Source organism: Sapajus apella, unplaced genomic scaffold (genome assembly GCF_009761245.1).
Source record: "Sapajus apella isolate SASKATOON/1434 unplaced genomic scaffold, GSC_monkey_1.0 scaffold17, whole genome shotgun sequence".
Lineage (NCBI taxonomy): Eukaryota > Metazoa > Chordata > Mammalia > Primates > Cebidae > Sapajus > Sapajus apella.
The window spans coordinates 4,785,624-4,804,600 of record NW_022436957.1 but is presented as its reverse complement, the minus strand read 5'-3'; the positions used below and the strand labels follow the sequence as shown (position 1 = coordinate 4,804,600).

At 38.3% G+C, this 18,977-nt stretch overlaps 1 non-coding gene and 1 pseudogene across 1 annotated transcript; both read left to right on the top strand.

Annotated features, from left to right (window-relative positions):
• Window positions 1-2,858: 2,858 nt before the first annotated feature.
• On the top strand, window positions 2,859-18,399 carry LOC116556576 (annotated as a pseudogene).
• Window positions 11,764-11,927, top strand: LOC116556820. Its single transcript, XR_004271177.1, has one exon. It is a non-coding gene; the product is annotated as a U1 spliceosomal RNA (small nuclear RNA).
• Window positions 18,400-18,977: the final 578 nt, after the last annotated feature.

Here is an 18,977-nt window from a genome sequence, read left to right as displayed (position 1 = left end):
TGGACAGACATTTAGTTTATTTCCATATCTTAGATATTATGAATAATAATGCTTCAATAAACATAGCAGTGAAGAATCTCTTGGCAATACTGATTTGGATTTTTTGAACATATACCCAGAAGAGGCATTGCTGGACTAAATGGTAATTCAATTTTTAATGTTTTGAGGAACCTTCCTATAGTTTTCCACTAGTTTACATTCCTGGTATACACGGTTTCGTTTCCTTCGCATCCTGGCCAACATGTATCTTTTGTCTTATTAATAGTAGGCATTCTAACTGGAGTTAGGTGATATCTCACTGGGGTTTTGACTTGCATTTTCTGATGATTAATGAGGTTTAGCAATTTTTCACACGCATGTAGGCCATTTGTATGTCTTCTATGCAAAATGGTTATTCAAATCCTTTGCCCATTAAAAAAAATGGGTTATTTGGTTTTTTGCTATTGAGTTGCACGTGTTCTTTATTTATTTTGGATGTTAACTCCTTATCAGATATAGGTTTGCAAATATTTCCTCCCATTCCATAGATTGTCTCTTCACTCTATTAATTATTTCTTTTATTCTGTTCAGAAGCTTTTTAACTTGATGTAATCCAATTTCTGGGTTTTTTGCCTTTGCTGCCTGTGCTTTTGAGGTCATATCCAAAAGTCATTGCCCAGAACAATGTCATGGAATGTTTTCATTGTGTTTTCCTCTAGGAGTTTTATGACTTCAGGTTTTACATATAAGTCTTTAATCCATTTCAAGTAAATGTTTTTCTATGGTGTAACATATGCCCAATTTTATTATTCTGCATATGGTTATCCAGTTTTCCCAACACAATTGGTTAAGGGGACTGTCCTTTTTCCATAGCATATTTTTCAAAAATTAGTTGACTTATATGTGTGACTTATGTCTGGCCCTCTACTCTCTTCCATTGTTCTATGTGTCTGTTTATATCATTGGAGTATACTGTTTTTGTTACTATTGCTTTGCAGAATAATTTAAAACTCAGGCAGTATGATGCCTCCAGCTTTGTTCTTTTGGCCCAAGAATAAATAGGCTATTGGGATCTTTTGTGGTTCTATATGAATTTTAAGATTTTTTTCCAATTTCTGTGATCGTAATTTTAAAAGGAATTACATTGAATTTGTAGATTGCTTTGAGTATTATGAACATTTTAACAGTATTAATTTTCTAATTCATTGTCATTCAATTTACAAATACAATGTAATCAAAAGCAAAAATTGACAATTTTAGTGGATTTTCAAATACAAACATTATTAAAATCTCATCCATTGACTGGGGGCAAAGAAAGTGTGTTGAAATTCCTGTATTATAACTGTGAATTTCAGGGGATTTGAAAAATGTTCATTAGTTTCTGCTTTAATATAGAGAATGTCTATTAATGTTTTTTGTTCTTAAGAGAAACTTTTTACATATGTAAGACAGAATTGTATTTACTAAAAGTCCATTATGAGATATTATAATAAGCTTATAAAGCAATTTGCTCAATGTACCATAAAGTTGATTTTTGAAATCCTACGTCTACAGGACCCGGAAAATCAAAAGAAGCAGGAGCTTCTGTAATAAGATATGAGAGATCAAGCTGATTTGGATATTGGATGTAGGGTCCAGGAGCTTCAGGCAGTGACTGCTGTGGGAAGTCTGCCTTTGTCTAGAAGGGAGGCAAATGGGTTCATTGTACCAAGGCTATAATCATTACCATTTTTCCTAAAATCCTGAACATTTTCTCATAAAAACCAGGTTCTTAAAATGTACTCAACGGGAAAAAAGAAGCTTGGGAGAGACTAATGACTAATGATTTCGTCCCTAAAAATAAATCCCACTTTTGAATGTGGCAGCCTGGGAGGAGACAGATCTGCTCACACACGCATGGAGTTGGGTGGCTGGAGAAACAGGATCACAAGCCCACCCCTTTCCCACTGGGCACCAGCCACAGGGTTTTCTGTCACAATTCTGGGAACCCTCCCAAGTCAGAGTCGCAGCATGGTGGGCACACTGAAGCCATCATTTCACATCAAACCCAAAGGCATATCAGTTCTCTCTGCAGCGCTCAGAAAGATGACATAATGCATTTGCTGAGGGCTCACATGTCTGTCTAAAGATGATTCATCAGGGTAAAAACTAGGACAATAAAATTCGACAGAATGGTTCTGCATCTCCAGGTACTTAGGAATGAAAGGAAACACTGGAAATGAAATGGGAAAAATAATAGTCAAATAAAAAGAACCAAGAAAATAATTGTCTTTTTCTGTCACAGGCTTTTCATGCTGGGAATTCTTAGTAATAATCAAGCTGAAGTTCAAATATGAGCTGTCAAGCCAACATGGGGTGTCTGTGATTTAGGCCAGTGCCATATTCAAAGCATGGCCTGTAGACCAGCAACATCAAGAAGCATATTAGAAATGCAGATTCTTGGGTTCCATCCCAGACCCACTGAATCAGAACCTGTGTGGGAGTGGGGTCCAGCAGTCTGTGTTTTACCAGCTCTCCAGATGATTCTTCAGCACTCTGTAGTATGAGAAGTCCCAATTCAGACTGTGGATAAAAGAAAAATAATACCATAGAAAGACGTTTGGTTTATTAACTCTTAACTCTTAAAAATATGTACTAAAATGAAGCATATTTCATGTGTCATTTAGGAATTTACATAATAGCCCACAGTTTGATAGGAGCTGACTAAATGCTAATCAATGAAACTTGACAAATTAACAGATCAGTTACTAAAATATTTGCCCCGAGTCACTGATGGCAAAGTCTAAGTTTTAGAAAGTGGTGACAAAAGTTATATCTGGGATATTAAATATCTAGATAGTCCAAGGAAGAAGTTGGGCAGAGTGCTGGGCTAGCAAGGCATGGCTGCTGCTCCAGAGACAGAGGAGTACCTGGCCCCAGCACAGAGGCCTACTGCTGGCAGTGACAGGCAGCAGAGCCAGATGGTTCATGGCAACTGGAGGGAAAGAAAAAGGTAAGTGTAGAGAATAACACTAAACATTCAGATATAAGAGGACTACTGCAGATTATGAACAGGAAGCAGAAACACAAAATCAGAAGTTGAAAATCTAACCTGTTCCAATTTTTTTCTATTTTTATGTGGGCCAACCAACACCAAGGCAACAAACGATATAAGGATTTGAAGGCTTAACTTTGTTAAGTGTTGGTTCCTAGTTTGAGTTGAGCCAGGCCAGGCCTAGTGGTGAACATAGCTAGACAACACTACATTGGCTGAATGGAGATCAGATGTGGTGATGCAGATCAAAGTCCATGTTCAAAATTGTTAAACATGTTGTTGGCCTGTCCAAACCAGGAAAACTGCCATTCCCACAACAGTGACTGAATAAGCACCAACATTAGCTGAATCAGAATTTTATAGCTTTAGTTTGGTAGTAGTATTCTCCTGAATCACCATGGTAGACCTTGGTCTCAAGCTGAGGTCCTCTTTCATACCAAGACCTACATGGAGCTCTGCTTTAAGCAGGGTTTCTGAATCTCTGGAACTTTTAATACATAATGATGTCCAGTCTCAGGCCTAGGTCACTTGTGTAGTTAAATGTGGGGCCTAGATTTTTTAGTATTTTTTAAAAATTTCAATGTTTATGTTAGATACAGGAGATACCGCATAATGCCGAGGTTTGGGATATGAATTCCTTCACCCAGGTAGTGAGCATAGTACCTGACAAGTAGTATTCAACCCATTGCCCTTCCCTCTTTTGCTGCTGTAGGAGTCTGTAGTGTCTATTATTTCTGTATTAAAGTCCATGTGTAGTAAATGTTGAGCTCCCACTTAGAACATGTGGTATTTGGTTTTCTGTTCCTACATTACTTTTCTTAGGATTATGGCCTCCAAGTGAATTCATGTTGCTGCAGAAAACATGATTTCATTCTTTTCCATGATATAGATGTACCACATTTTCTTTATCCAGTCTACCATTCATAGGCACCTGTGTTAATTTCATGTATTTGGTACTGTGAATGGTGCAGTGATGAACATACATATGTATTTTTGGTAAAAGAAGTTATTTTTCTTTGGATTTATTTTTTGTGGGGGAGATTCTTGGGTCGAATGGTAACTTTGTTTTAAATTCTTTGAGAAATCTCCAGACTGCTTTCCACAGTGGCTGGTCTAATTTACATTTCCATCAACAGTGTATTATGCATTCCCTTTTCTTCACCGCCTCACCAGCACATGTTATACTTTGTTTAGCGATAGCCATTCTAACTGGTGTGAGATAGTTTCTCATTGTGGTTTGGATTTGCATTTCTCTGATGATTAGTGATGTTGAGCATTTTTTCATATGTTTGTTCACCACTTTTATGTCTTCCTTTGAAAAATGTCTGTTCTTGCCCCTTTGCCCATTTTAAGGGGATTATTTATTTATTTATTTATTTATTTTTGCTTGTGGATTTAAGTTCCCTATAGATTTTCCATTTTAGGCCTTTGTCTGATGCATAGTTTGTGAATATATTCTTCCATTCTTTAGGTTGCCTGTTTACTCTGTTGACAGTTTCTTTTGCTGTGCAGAAGCTCTTTAATTTAATTAGGTCCCACTTGTCTATTCTTGTTTTTGTTGCAATTGCTTTCGGGGACTTAGCCATAAATTCTTTGCCAAGGCTGCTGTTGAGAAGAGTATTTACTAGGTTGTCTTCTAGGATTTTTGTAGTTTGAATTCTTATGTCAAAATCTTTAATCTGTTTTGAATTAATTTTTGTACATGGTGAGAGGTAGGGGTCTAGCTGTAGCCAGCTATCTCAGCACCGTTTCTTGAATAGGAAGCCCTTTCACCACTGCTTGTTTTTGTTGGCCTTATTGAAGATCAGATGGTTGTCAGTGTGTGGCTTTGTTTCTGAGCTTACTATTCTATTCCATTGGTCTATGTGTCTGTTTTTGTACCAGTCACATGCTCTTTTGGTTAATGTAGCTTTATAGTATAGTTTGAAGTCAGGTAGTATGATACCCCCAGTTTTGTTCTTCTTACTTTGGATTGCTTTGTCTATTTGGGCTCTTTTTTTTGTTGTTCCATATGAAATTTAGAATAGATTTTTTTCCGAATTATGTGAAGAATGACACGGATAGTTTGATAAGAATTGTTGAATCTGTAAATTACTATTGACATATGGCTGTTTTTACAATATTGATTCTTCCAATTCATGGGCATGGAATTTTAAAAATGTATTTGTATTATCTCTGATTTCTTTCAATTAAGGCAGAAATAAAAAACCATTGAAAAATAAGGTCAAAACTTACCCCAAATCCCAAAGATGCAGCCAAAACAGTGTTAAGAAGAAAGTTTATAACCCCAAATGCCTTTATCAAGAAGTTAGAAATATGTCAAATGAACCCTCTAACTCTGAACCTAAAGGAACTAGAAAAAAAAGAACAAACAATCCCAAAGCCAGCAGAATAAAAGAAATAACTAAAACTAGATAAAAGTTTAATGAAATCGAGATGCAAAATTCCATATATAAGATCAATAATATCATGACCTCAGGAAAAAAGCCCCATCTCAAAAAAATTGATAGGCCACTGGATATGTTAATGAAGAAAAAGAAAGAGAAGATTCACATAAACACAATCAGAAGTTACAAAGGTAATAGTACAACTGATCTCACAGAAATACAAAAGTTTCTCAGAGACTACTATGAACAACTCTATGTACTCAAGTTAGAAAATCTAGAGGAAGTGGATAAAATTCTGGAAGAACAAAATCTCCCAAGATTGAATCAGGAAGAGATTCAAGCCCCAAGTAGACCAATAACAAGCTCTAAAATGGAATCAGAAGTAAACTACCAAATTAAAAGCGTCCTGGACAAGATGAATTCACAGCTGAATTCTGCCAGATATAAAAAGAAGATTGGATACCAATTTTATTGAAACTATTACAAAAAATTGAGGATGATGGGCTAATCCCTAACTCATTCTGTGAAGACAGCATCGGCCTGATGCCAAAATCCAGCAGACATAATGAAAAAAGAAAACTTCAGGTCAATATCTCTGATGTACATAGGTACAAAAATCTTCAACAAAATATTTCCAAACTGAATCATGCAGGACATCAAAGAATTACTCCACCACAATCAAGTACGCTTTATTCCTGGGATGCAAGACTGGTTTAACATACAGAAATCAATAAATGTGATTCACCATATAAAAAGTGTTAACAGCGAAAATCATATGATCATCTCAATAAATGCAGAAAAAACTTTTGATAAAATCTGACATCCCTTCATGTTAAAAACTCTCAACAGACTAGGCATTGAAAGAAAAAAAGAGTCATTTATGACAAACCCACAGCCAACATTATACTGAATGGGTAAAAGCTGGAACCATTCCTCTTGAGAACTGCAACAAGACAAGGACACCTGCTGTCCCACTGTCACCTCTCCTATTCAACATAGTAGTAGAAGTCCAAGCCAGATCAATCAGTCAAGAAAAAGAAATAAAAGGCATCCAAGTTGGAAAAGAAGCCAAACTATCTCTCTTCACTGATAGTAATTCTATACCTAGAAATATTTGAAGACTACTAAAAATCTCCTAGAATTTTTTAAAGCTCACAAGTGATTCTAATATGCAGTTGCCACTGAGAGACACTGTCTCAGAGCAGAAGTTCTCAAAGTGTAGTCAGGAAATGGCAACATAGATATCACTTGGGAATCTGTTAGAGATGTAGATTTTTGGTCCCTGCCATAGGCATGTAAGATCATAATTTTGGAAGCAGAAAATATCAGTCTGTTGATTCTTACACGTACTGTTTGAGAACGACTGGCTTTAGAGAAAAGAACAGCAGTAAAAATAAAATGAAAATGAAAAGAAATTATATGGGTGTGGAAGATGTGGGACAGATTTATACTTTAAACCTGAATTAAGCAAATTATGTTAGGATGCCATGTCACTAAAATTGTCATAGTTAAAAGTCCTGAAATGCTCAGTTCCAAAACAGATGAAATAAATGTTTTTTGAACAACAAGTGGCCATAGTCATCAGCATGCTGAGATTAAGATATAATGAAAACAATTGTATATTTTATAATGTCCAAGATATTTATTTAGGTGAAGGATTAGTTGGTTAAAAAAAAAAAAAAACAGTGAAAATGTTCAGGAGACAAACAGGGAAGGGAGCTAATGAATCTCAGCAGAATCTCAATATATACCATTTCAACGGAATCAAATTGATGAGGAAATTTTTAGCAGTCTCTAAGTAAGATACAATACATCATTTTCTTTAGTCCTGGCATTGTTCCTATTAATCTTACTTTACAGATAAATAAATCAGGGCTTCAAAAAGGTTAAGTAATTTGCAGAGCCACCAATCCAAATCAGTCCATTAGGATGTCATACCCTCTTCTACCTTGGACTAGAACAGGTAGGAATGTCTAAATGCTCAATACTGCTACTACCCCTAAGTCCTCTCAGTTTATAATTTTTCTTCTTCTTATTGCTGCTGCACAAGTTAATCAGTTCATATTTTTGGGCTCTATGTCCTGAAATGGAGAGGGATTCAGTAAGAGATGCTAAATGCCAGTGTGTCCACACAATCATATGCTAGGAGAATTTGTCATTCCTATTTTGAAATGTAGGTTTTATTATTTAGGGTTGGTATGGTCAATAGATTGGGAGACAATTGCCATTCAGAGGATAGGCGCTCACAATAACCAACAGGAGGGACACGCAACTTCATATAGGGCCACATGAAGGAAACACTGGAGTAGGTCAGGATATGGAGAAAAAAGAGAGAAAGCACGGATTTGTAGTCTTTATTGTTGTTTTTGTGGCAAAGAGTGGGAGAGGCAGGGCAAGAAAGCTGAGCAGGCTTACAATTGGATAGCTTGAATAATTTCGGCAAACTCTGGGCTACAGGGGTGATCCCTAGTTGTCCAGAACCTAGCCCTGGGGAGGGGAATAGTGTCACAGACTGCAGGAAACTGATAAAAAGAAATGGGTAGAGTACAGTCTTCTGACTGGTTAGTTTACTTATTAAAAAATTCTTGAAAGCGAATTGTTTGCTATTGTTGAGAATTAGGTAACTCTTGAGGAGGCATTTCTTTCCCTGGTCTACAAGGCACCAGGATGTCAAAGTATTATAAAATAAAGAAAAAAAATTAAAACATGATTAATACAATCCCCTACTCTGTTTTTGGAACAACTATAATGTATTTCTACTGTGGAAAGTTAATAAATACATCAATAACTCTACATGTTCCAAACTCTGTCTCTCTAGTTTTGAAAAATGTGCGCACACAAGATTCAGCCTTGCATCCCCGAGGCCTAATACCATGAGATACATGGTAACTGCTTGATAATTGTCTGATGAAATTTCTCAGGAAATTCCTTCTGCAGTTTCCAATTTTTAAAACTTTAACAATTACTTATTGAGTTCCTAATATATATCATATTAACTGAGCATTTCATGGCCCCTTAAGTATGGCCATATATTATGTTGACTTCCCAGGCATAATATATAAACAAAATACAAGCAGAAAATTGAAATTATCAAATACTGTTGCACTCACGTTGCTGATTTTAAAAATTGAGATTTGGAAGAATTAAAAATTATGTTTGGCTACTTTTTTGGAAGGGAATGGGGGCCTCATTGTATTGATGAGGCTGACTTTGAACTCCTGGACTTAAATGATCCTCCTATTTCGGTTTCCAAAGTAGCTGGGACTAGAGGTGTACACCATCACACCCAGCTACTTTTAACTTCTAACCTAACTTAATTTTTTCTGGCTTTTCTGCTACATGTTTATTTTACATAAGTTGCTGTCTAATTAGAAATGTATTATCCTGTGATTAGAAATACAATTCTTGGAGTAATGCTGCAGACTGTCTTGGAACAGCTATTTGGACCAAAAATCAAATCTGCCTGCCTAAGAAAAAACCTAGGAAAAGAACAGATTCCCATATACCACACTTACAGCAGCAGACAGGTGATCACTCCCATATGTAATTCAAGCAATGTAAAACGTAGTGAGGAGTCCACTAATTCAATGGGGAGATAGAGAATTAATTAAAACACATCTTTTATTGTCCAGAATTTGGGTAATAATGGTTCAATGCACTGTGATCAATGCTCTTGTATAATATTTTGCACCTTCCTTTCTAGCAGAGCCATCTAATTAGAGGAGCCATTTAATTCTGTGTTTCACCTGAAGCTTTGATTGTCAATAAATGCTCTGCTATCCCATGAAATAACAAGTGCCATTATTATTATTATTTACTTCCTAGATTCTGGGTATACACAGACCAGTACATTTATGGCCTACTCTGGATAGTGCTTTTATATTACTTTTACATTTGTTACTGATGGCAAGTCAATCTTTATATAAAAAAATATGAAGAAAGACATATGAGGAGTATCATTAATGACAATTTTGAAGAATCCATTTACAGAAAAGAAGTTCAAAAGTCTCATTTAATTGCAAAGATCAAAGTAGGTCAATTTTGCAGGCCACATCATGCCAGCAAGCCTCCCACTCAGACAAAACTTAATTTCAAAATTTGAAATTTCTGTTTCAAGTGTACCAGATAAGATGGCTTTTTCTTCTTTTTAAAAGCTTGATTTTTAGAGGTTGGTCCAAAATGGCTTACTAGAGGCAGTTGGTGTGTAGCCATCTCATGAAGAGGAAACAGAATGGTGACTAAATGCAAGCTATTCAAGGTGATCATCTGAGATCACGTCAAGACTTACCAAGAAAGCATGGCACCCACAGAGAACAGAAAGGACTGAAGCTGGGCAGCCACCCACCCAGCACTAGTGTGCATCCAGGAAAACTCCCTACCATGGGGAAAAGGTGAGTGAAAGAGAGTCTCCTGGGTACTCACACTTCCAACAGGGACCTTTGTAAGCTTGGGCATGGCAGAATCCCCCTAACTTCAGCCCTGGGCCTCTAGACCAACACAGACATCTGCTGGGAGTGTTTGCAGAGGCACTGCTCAAGCCCACATAGAACCCCACAGGTCCTGGATCCCTGAGCAGCCCAGTTCAGTGCCATAATCCTGGTAGAGGCTGCAGCCATAGTGTGGTCAGAAGGCTCTGCTCCTCCTCCACAGGCAAAGATCCCCTCAGGCTTCCAGGACAGCAACTCCGCCCCAGCCTGAACTCTTCAGACAGCCTCAGCTTGGGCTTCCAGTGCAGGGGCCTTGCCCCCACCTGAACACTGTGGTGGGTCTTGGTCCTGCTTTCATCAGGGGAAAACCCCAAGTAGTAACAGAATATGCTTGGCACCTTTGCGTGCCTGCAGCTGTGAAGTTCAGCATTGTTTGGTTGGCAGGGAAGTGCAAGTATGCCATGTGCCCAATAGCTACCAGTCTCCGTTGCCCCAGGTAAGGGGTCCTGCCCACTCCAGTGAAAGGCTCACAGCACAGCTCTCTTGTCCCTGCTGAACAGTTCACCTATGGCCCAGAGTCCTTCTGAAAACCCAGCCCTCACATGCCTGTAATATTCCCTTGGGATCTTGCCACCTAAGCATTCCACCTGCCCTGCCTAAGAGTTTGCCTGGTGACCTAGGGACAAGCCCACTCCATCACAGCCAGCACCTGAATTCTGGGCTACCCTGACCCCAGTCCTGCCCCTTAGGACATGCTGTCCAGTGGGCCATCTAGGGGTTTGGGAGCTGGGGAACTACCTACCCTGTTCCAATTCTTCTGGCAACTTACCACTTCCCCCAGGGCCTAAGTCAGGCTGATTCAACCAGCTGACAACACCATGACCAACACCCACTCACATGGGCCCCGAAGTGGCACCATCACAACAAATACGTACATGCACAAGCCCAAAGGTGGTATCTCCTGTTTACAGGAAGCAGCAGTACTGCCAAGTCAGAGAACAGGTGAGCCTTAAAGCTACCTGTATCAGTTTGAGTGACAAGGTTATGACCTGAAACTCTTTCCATGGAGAGTTGCAAAACAAGTGTTCCCCCATGGCTCTCAACCACATTGCAGCCTGCAAATAGACTAGAGTGTGCATCTGAACTAGGAGTCATGAGCCCTGGAACAGGGGTGTGATAAGGAAACAAATCACATTTCTGCCTATTTAGGAGGAAGAGCCAGTACAGTCCCCTCACCTCCCTGCAGAGACCTCCAGACACTTCACCAGGGACTCCTCCCAGCCACCCCTATCAGTGCTGGTGCCTGCACTCATCACCGGCATATTCGTGGGCAAGCAGGGCCTCCAGCTGTGCTTGGCGGTTTCCCACCAACCGTGCAAAAGAGGACTGGATAGCCCACTGTAGAGCCCCTGGGTGATTTCTGAAAATTATGTATGTAATTATTAATTTTGCTCCTTTATTAGCAAGTTTTTTTCCCCCGTAGCTTTTTTGAAATTTTCTCTTTATATGATTTAACTTGAATATAATACAGGTAGGCTTAAAGGTTTTGGTCTTCAACTTGGTTATTGTTTTCTGAGCTTCCGTGATCTGTTTGTTATTTAGATTTCATATACTTGTTATTAATCTTGGGAAAGTCATTCTGGCTTCAAATATATATATATATATATATATATATATATTTTCTGTTTTTACGTGTCTTTCTTCTCTGTCAATCTTTCCACTGTTCATGTGTTACACCTTTTAAATTTTCCTACAGTCTTTAGATACTCCATTCTATTTTTTGTCCTTTTTTCATCTTTGTTGTTTAGAGTGAGAAATTTCTATTGAGTTCTTTAAGCTTATTAATTCTTTTTGTTGTGGTGGACTCCAGTCTGTTGCTGAGTCTATCAAATGCATTTTGTTTCTGTTATTTACTTTTTAAAAATTTCCATTTTCAATACTTACCTGGCAGGGGAGATACCATGATCACGAAGGTGGTTTTCCCAGGGAGAGGCTTATCCATTGCACTCCGGATGTGCTGACCCCTGCGATTTCCCCAAATGTGGGAAACTCGACTGCATAATTTGTGGTAGTGGGGGACTGCGTTCGTACTTTCCCCTGTTAAAAAACAGAAAAAAATTCCATTTTCTTTTCAATGATAGAGTTTTCACTTTTCTGCTAAATTACAATTTGTTTCTGCACATTTGCAAACATTTTTCATTACAGTCTTTATTGTATTAATTATAGTCATTCTAAATTTTTAGTATACCAATCCCAACATTGCTATTATTATATGAGTCTAGTTCTGAGGCTTGTCTTTCAAACTGCGTTTTTTTCTCCTTTAGTGTGCCTTGTAACTTTGTGTTGCAAACCAGATGTGGTGTACTGTGTAAAGAGAGCTGAAGTAAATAGCCCTTACAAGCAAAGCCTTATGTTATATCTGACCAGAGGTTAAGCTGTTTTTAGTGTTTCTTATTGTCAGAGGCGTGAACAGAAAGTGACGGAGGCAGGTCTCAATCATTAGAGTTTTATTTAACCAAGATTAAGAGTGCACATGGGAAATAATTCAAGTTGCAGGAGCATTTTTGACCTATGCTTTTCCCAAAAGGAGTATTGGCAACTTTGTGTTTAAAGAGGAAAAGGCATGCAGGAGCAGAAAAAAGGAGGTGAAGTGTGGGTAGTGAGACAGATAGTTGCATTCTTATGAGGCTCACACTTTACATGTGAAAAGGGGAGTAGAGGAAAAAGTCAATTATGCATTATCTCATGCTCAGTAAATTTGCATTTTACATAAGATAAAATAAACAAGTGAAAAGAGGAAATAGAGAAAATGAGGTTGTGATACAGGGTTGTAAAATTACAGATATCCATTTGGGAACAAAAGGAAATCGCCATTGCTAACTCAGTTTCCAAGCTTAACTTTCCCTTTGGCATAGTGAGTTTGGGGTCCTGAGATTCTATTATCTTTCATATTTCCCCCTATCCAAAATCCTTGGAAGACAGCGTCATAGAAAAAAATGAGTCTCTGGTTATTGTTTCATTTATTCCCTTGTTGATGATGATTTATTACTTGAAGGTTAGTTCCCACATATTTAGGAAAGCTCATTACTAAGAATTTGTAAAGTCTTGTGTCCAATAGAGAAAAATGGCAACAAAAAAGAAAGGAAAAGAAGAAGAAGGGAAAAATCAAGGCCAAATTATATTATAGCAACAAACAGAAAGTCATCCTGGAAACTGATTCAGGCTATACCACCACCTTCTCAATCCAAGCAGTTATTTAGGCAATCATTATTTTAACTTTTTCAGTTGTACATTGACTCTGTTGTATCTGAAGCAGTCTACACATTAGTTTCTTTTAGTCTTAGAAACATTTTCAAATTTCAACAGCAACCTTACAGAGTTTTCTGGACTGTAGTTTTAATCAGGTGTTTAAAGGAGTTTTTTTAGGAATCCCTACATTAGTAGGCAGTTACGAAAGAGCTGAATATCTCTATCTATCTATCTATCCATCCATCCATCCATCCATCCAAGCAGCGGGGTAGTTAGCTATAATTTTACAATTTTTTTTATGTCTAGGTCCCCCATTACTATAAAAGACAAATCATAGTGGGACCAATTTATCGGCAAAATAAGTTTAAAAAGATTTATACTTGGCCAATTATTTACATGAAGTGCTGCAGAAATAATTATCGGCCATTTAGGCTCTTTTAATTTGGCTTTGCTGGAAATTTCTTAAATAATGAATTTCAGGTTAGACTTGTTAAATGTGTCTTCAGTTTAGACAAGCCTATGATTTTTCTGTACCTGCAAATTTCTATGAATTGGGGAAATTTCTCCCATTTCAAGATACCAAAAACACCTGTGTTTCCTGGGCCTGTCAAAAAATGACATTTCTATTTATAACAGGTCAGAAACTTGTAAAGGAATCACACAGAAAAGGTAACAGGCCAGTCTTTCTAAGGGTATTTTACTGTCTCTCTAAAGTCAACCTCCACCCCCCAAAGCAGTCTAGTCATATATGAAAACATGCCATTCCAGACAAAACCTTGGTAAAGTAACCAGTGTCTCCAACTGTGTCCTGCTAACAAAAGAAAAAAGATTCTTATGGAACATATGCAAATAACTATATTGTTGTAAAATAAGAAAACTTACAAATAGTTTCCCAAATCTGGAGAAATCAGGTACAAAGAAATATGCTTTAACTTTTGCTTACAAGTATATATATACTTTTTCAATTTGTGCTAACCTATAAATATCTCAACAGGAAAAGTTTCTTAATTCTGGAAAGAAACACAAAAATAATCAGCAATATTTCAAACCAAAAAGCAAACAACAACAACAACAACAAAACACCTTTCTGTTATCTATTAGTTTAGTCCCATGCAGTTAACTCCTGTATTGCATGATATTGGACCAGCAGGCCTCATGAACACATCAGCTCTCCACTGAGAGTCCTGGAAGTTTTCTTAGTCCAGTGGCATAAGGCCTTTAACATTATCAGAAACCTGAATTCAAGAGCATCAGAGTGCTTTTCATGAACTTTCCTAAAGAAGCTTTTGGACTGTAGCTGACCACAAACTGATTTTTTTAGAAAAATCAAATGACAAAAATATTAGAACAGCTGTTGTTAAAGAAACAATTAACAAGGAAATTTGGTTATTGCTATGGCATACAGCAATTATAATAATAATAGTAATTATTATTGATAACATTAAGACATCAGAATTATAGAAATCTCATACAATTTGGAACACATTAATGACATATTTATATAAACTATAACTCAAAGAAAGTTAAACATCATTTCATGTTTGATAAAGCCTCCTGTGTAATTTTAATACACCACATAAGCCAAATATGTCTCTCTTGAATTTTAGGGATCCTAACATCCAAAGCTAAAGACTGAATTTAGAATATGAGTTTGCAAAATTTGTCAAATATCAACGATTTAAAACACTTGATGTTACAAAATAGGATCAGAGGCCACTGTAAAGTAACTCATTTAGCCATTTAGCCAAAGTGATAATTCAAAGATTTTCAAGAGCAAAAACGTTTATTCTTTAATAGAGAGGAGACTTCATTTTCCAAAAAATAAGACGTAATAAAAACAGCTTGATGCCAACTAAGTCTGTCTCTCTCTCTCCCCTCTTTCTTTGCAGTTTACTCAAAGGTAAACAAAAGTATTTCACTATCTTTTAATGCTACATGAAAATCTTTTTCAAAAGAGAAAACCAAATGTTACCTTTGCATTAGTGTATTATTAACACTGAAGCCAATTTTAATAAAATTTTATATTTCTTTAAATATACCTAGTTTCAATCAGTGTGATCATAAGGTAAGATTTCCATAAGCCTTTCATAAGTTTTTATATTTTTTTATTGAAGAACAGATCAATTTTACAGGAAAATCTTGTTATTCTGACACAGGGGCACAGACTCCAGCCCTGTATAAGTGTGATTTTGACACTAATGTTCAGTTTATAGAAAAACTAAATAATCCCGTTGAAACTGTAGCCAACTTGATGGCACTCCTTTCACAAGATTTGTCTTTCATAAACTAAGAACTTCTTTCACAGGATTAGTTTTTCGCAAACCTTCTACAACTTGCTTAAGCCTTCAGTTTTGTTCTATCACTTTAGGACAAAATTTACTTTCTTTTCCAACTTTCTGCAGCTGTTTAGTTTCAGCCATTATATCTTATTAGTTAAATTTGCAATTCTTAAACTCTCTAAACTAGGCAAAATTGCTTTCTTTTTAAGAGAAACCACATTCCTATGCCTTTTTACAACTTTTACAAAAAACCCCAAAACACGTTGTACGTTTTGTGTACACAATGCATATAGAATTTTCCCTACATCTAGTAGTTTTAATTACATGTATTAATGGTAGTGTTAACTCTTAGTGGCCTTTATTTTTAGTGAAAAACTGAAAAGGTAAATAAATAATTTTAGTTATGTGTTAGATATAGAGACCAAGGCAAACAATGCTGGAAGCTAGGTCTTGCCATGGCCCCCAACGGCTCAAATCTAAAAACATAAGTTTATAGACAAGTTAAGCCAGTAGAAACATAGACAAAAAATATCTTATGGATTATAAAATTTGTATTTGCTAGTCTTCAAATAGTTTGTCTCCCACACTTTAGACTGCCCATCTCTTGATTACCTGTTGCATTGCCCTAAATAATTGTTAAGTAGGCAACTTTAAAATGGCACCATTAGAAAATGGTAGTCATGTATATTGCCCAGAGGATGGTAGACACTGGCTTGTGTGGCTCCCACAGACCTGTATCCCCTTATGCTCTACTTCGTGTGTGATAACCGACTCTCACAGGTGGCCAATATATTCGCCGAAGCTACAAGAGCTACACAGCAGGACGCCAATGCCTCTTCCCACTTGGATGTCTATAGCTTCTGTCTAAAGCCTGCTAAGGCCCCAAAGCAAAAGTTACAGGCAAATAAATGGACCAGTGACTAAGAAAGCTAAGAAGAGACTTCATCCAGTGACAGTAGTGAGGACAGCAGCAAGGAGGGGAAGAAGCTCAAGGTCCTCCAGGTAAGAAGGCTGTGAGCAAGTTTGCCTCAGTGTTCTGGAAAGACTATGGCCAAAGCACCAGAGAGCAGCAGCCGTGAAGAATCCAGTGATGAGGAGGAGGAGGACAAAAAGAAAAAGTATCCAGAAGGGAGTCAAGCCCCAAGCCAAGGCAGCCAACGCTCCTCTTAAGAAGGCTAAGAGCTGTGATTCTGATTTTGACGCATGCTCTGAGGATGAGGCACCAAAGAACCACAAACCAAAGACAACATCTGTAGCAGCTAAAGCTCAGGCTAAAGCTAAAGGATCAGAGCTCTAGAAGCACCTAAAGTCGTCAATGGCGAAGCAGCCAGCGATAACAGCAGCAGCAGCAGCAGCAGCAGTGTTGACTAAAAGGAGGAGAGGGCAGCAGCCATCCCCAAGAAGACTGTACCTTAAAGGCAAGTTGTGGCCAAGATTCCAGTGAAAGCAGCTGCCAGCCCTCCAAAAGAGTACCAGCAGTGAGGACCCCTCCAGTGAGGAGTAAGAGGAGTAGGAAAAAAAGAATCATGAAAAAAAAAAACCCAAGTCTCTAAAGTTCAGTTTTCCCATGCATGCTCCCCCATCAAAGAAGTCCTTGGGAACCCAGCCTCCCAAGAAAACTGTCGAGAAAAAACAGCCTTCCAAAAGCAGCGATGAGTCCGTTTCAAATTCAGAGGGAGAGGAGAAACTCTGGCTAAGGCGGTCATCTCTAAAGCAACTACTAAACAACTTCCAGCAAAGAAAGCAGCAGGGAGCTCTTCAGACAGCTCAGACTCCAACAGCTCTGACGATGATGAAGCTCCTTCCAAGCCAGACAGTACCAGCAAGAATTCCTCAAATAAGCCAGCTGCCACTACCAAATCACGTGCAGTAGAGCCAGCTGCAACCCTCAAGCAACCAGCAAGCAGTGGCCAGAAGCCTCTGATGAGAAAGGCTGACAGTGGCTCCAGTGAGGAAGAGAGCAGTTCCAGTGAGGAGGAGAAGACAAAGACGACTGTGGCAACTCCTAAGCCCAAGGTGACTGACCAAGTAGCTCCATATCTGCCTGCCAAGCAGACTCCTGAGGGTGGTAAGGACAGCAGCTTTGATTCATACAGCTCCACCAGTGAGGAGGAGAAAGAGAAGTCATCTAAACCCCCAGTTAAAAAGAAGTTGAGGAAGGCAGCAGGAGGCACAGTCCCTTCCAAGCCAGCCTCCACAAACAAAGGAAATGCCGAGAGCAGCAGCAATTCTTCCTCTGATAACTCCAGTGAGGAGGAGGAAAAGAAACCCAAAGGCAAGGGCTCTCCAAGACCACAAGCCCCCAGGACCAGTGGCACCTCTGCTCTGACTGCCCAGAATGGAAAAGCACCTAAGAACAGCGAGGAGGAGGAAGAAGAAAAGAAAAACGCAGCAGTGGCACTTTCCAAGCTGAGTTCAGGAAAGAAGTGGATGCAGAATGAGGCTGCCAAGGAGGCAGAGACTTCTCAAACCAAGAAGATAAAACTTCAGACACCTAACACATTTCCAAAAAGGAAGAAAGGAGGAAAAAGGGTATGATCCCCATCCTGAAGGGTCATGGAGGAGGAAATTGAGGTGGCAGACAACGCCTTTGATGCCAACAACTGAGGTGCAGCCGGAGACAGGGAAACCAGCCAATCAAGTTTTGAAGTTCACCAAAGCAAATCTTTCTGGCATGAGAAAAGCAAGAAGTAGGGAAGCTACTGGCTAAGCTCGATCTCTGTCCAGGTCAACTCTTTTAAGCTTGACAGCAAGTGACTTGGGACATCTTTGCTGAAGCAGGGGTGATGATCTGAGACCACTCACTTTCTCCAGTGGACCAGGGAGCCCTCAGCTCGACAGGCAAGTGTCTTGATGAGGACGGAAGTTGAGAGTAGGTCCTACGACTTTACAATGTAACGTCCTCTGTGGTCCTTTTCCATATTCCTAGTTTTGTATACTTGTTTTTGAGTGTTAAGTATCAAGGACAAGATGAGGGGAATGTTACTTTCAACAAAAAATTATTTTCATTGTCTCCTTCTTCTTGTTCCATGGAAGTCTGCATACTGGGAAATTTGAATATTTTATACTAAATCATTTCCTTTTGATTTTTGTTGTGATTTTTAAAGGTGGATTCCCACAGATAAAATTGTAGTTGCTGCCCAAGGCATAGTGGTCACATGTATGACTTTTTATAACTGGAAGAAAATTCTGCCTTTGTGAGTGCACAAGTCCACATTTCATCCCTCCTTCCCTCAAAACCCTAGTGGGGGGCATTAAAGAAGGTTAATGTATATGTAATGTATCTTAAACATGCACTGTGTATTTTAACCTCATTATTGGGTCTGAGATTGAAGAAATTCTTAGTTATTTTGAAATACACATTATTATTGACTATAATCATCTAGCTGTGTAACAGATCTCAAAACTTATTCCTATTGTCTATCTGAAATTTTGTACCCTTTAACCAGCAACTCACTATTTCCTCTTTCCCACCCTATTTGCAGTCTCTCATAACCATCATTCTACTCTCTACTTCTTAGTTCAGCTCTTTTAGATTTCATATGTAAGTGAGATCATGTGGTATTTATTTTTCTGTGCTTGGCTTAATTCACTTAACACAATCCCTTCTAGAATCATTCAT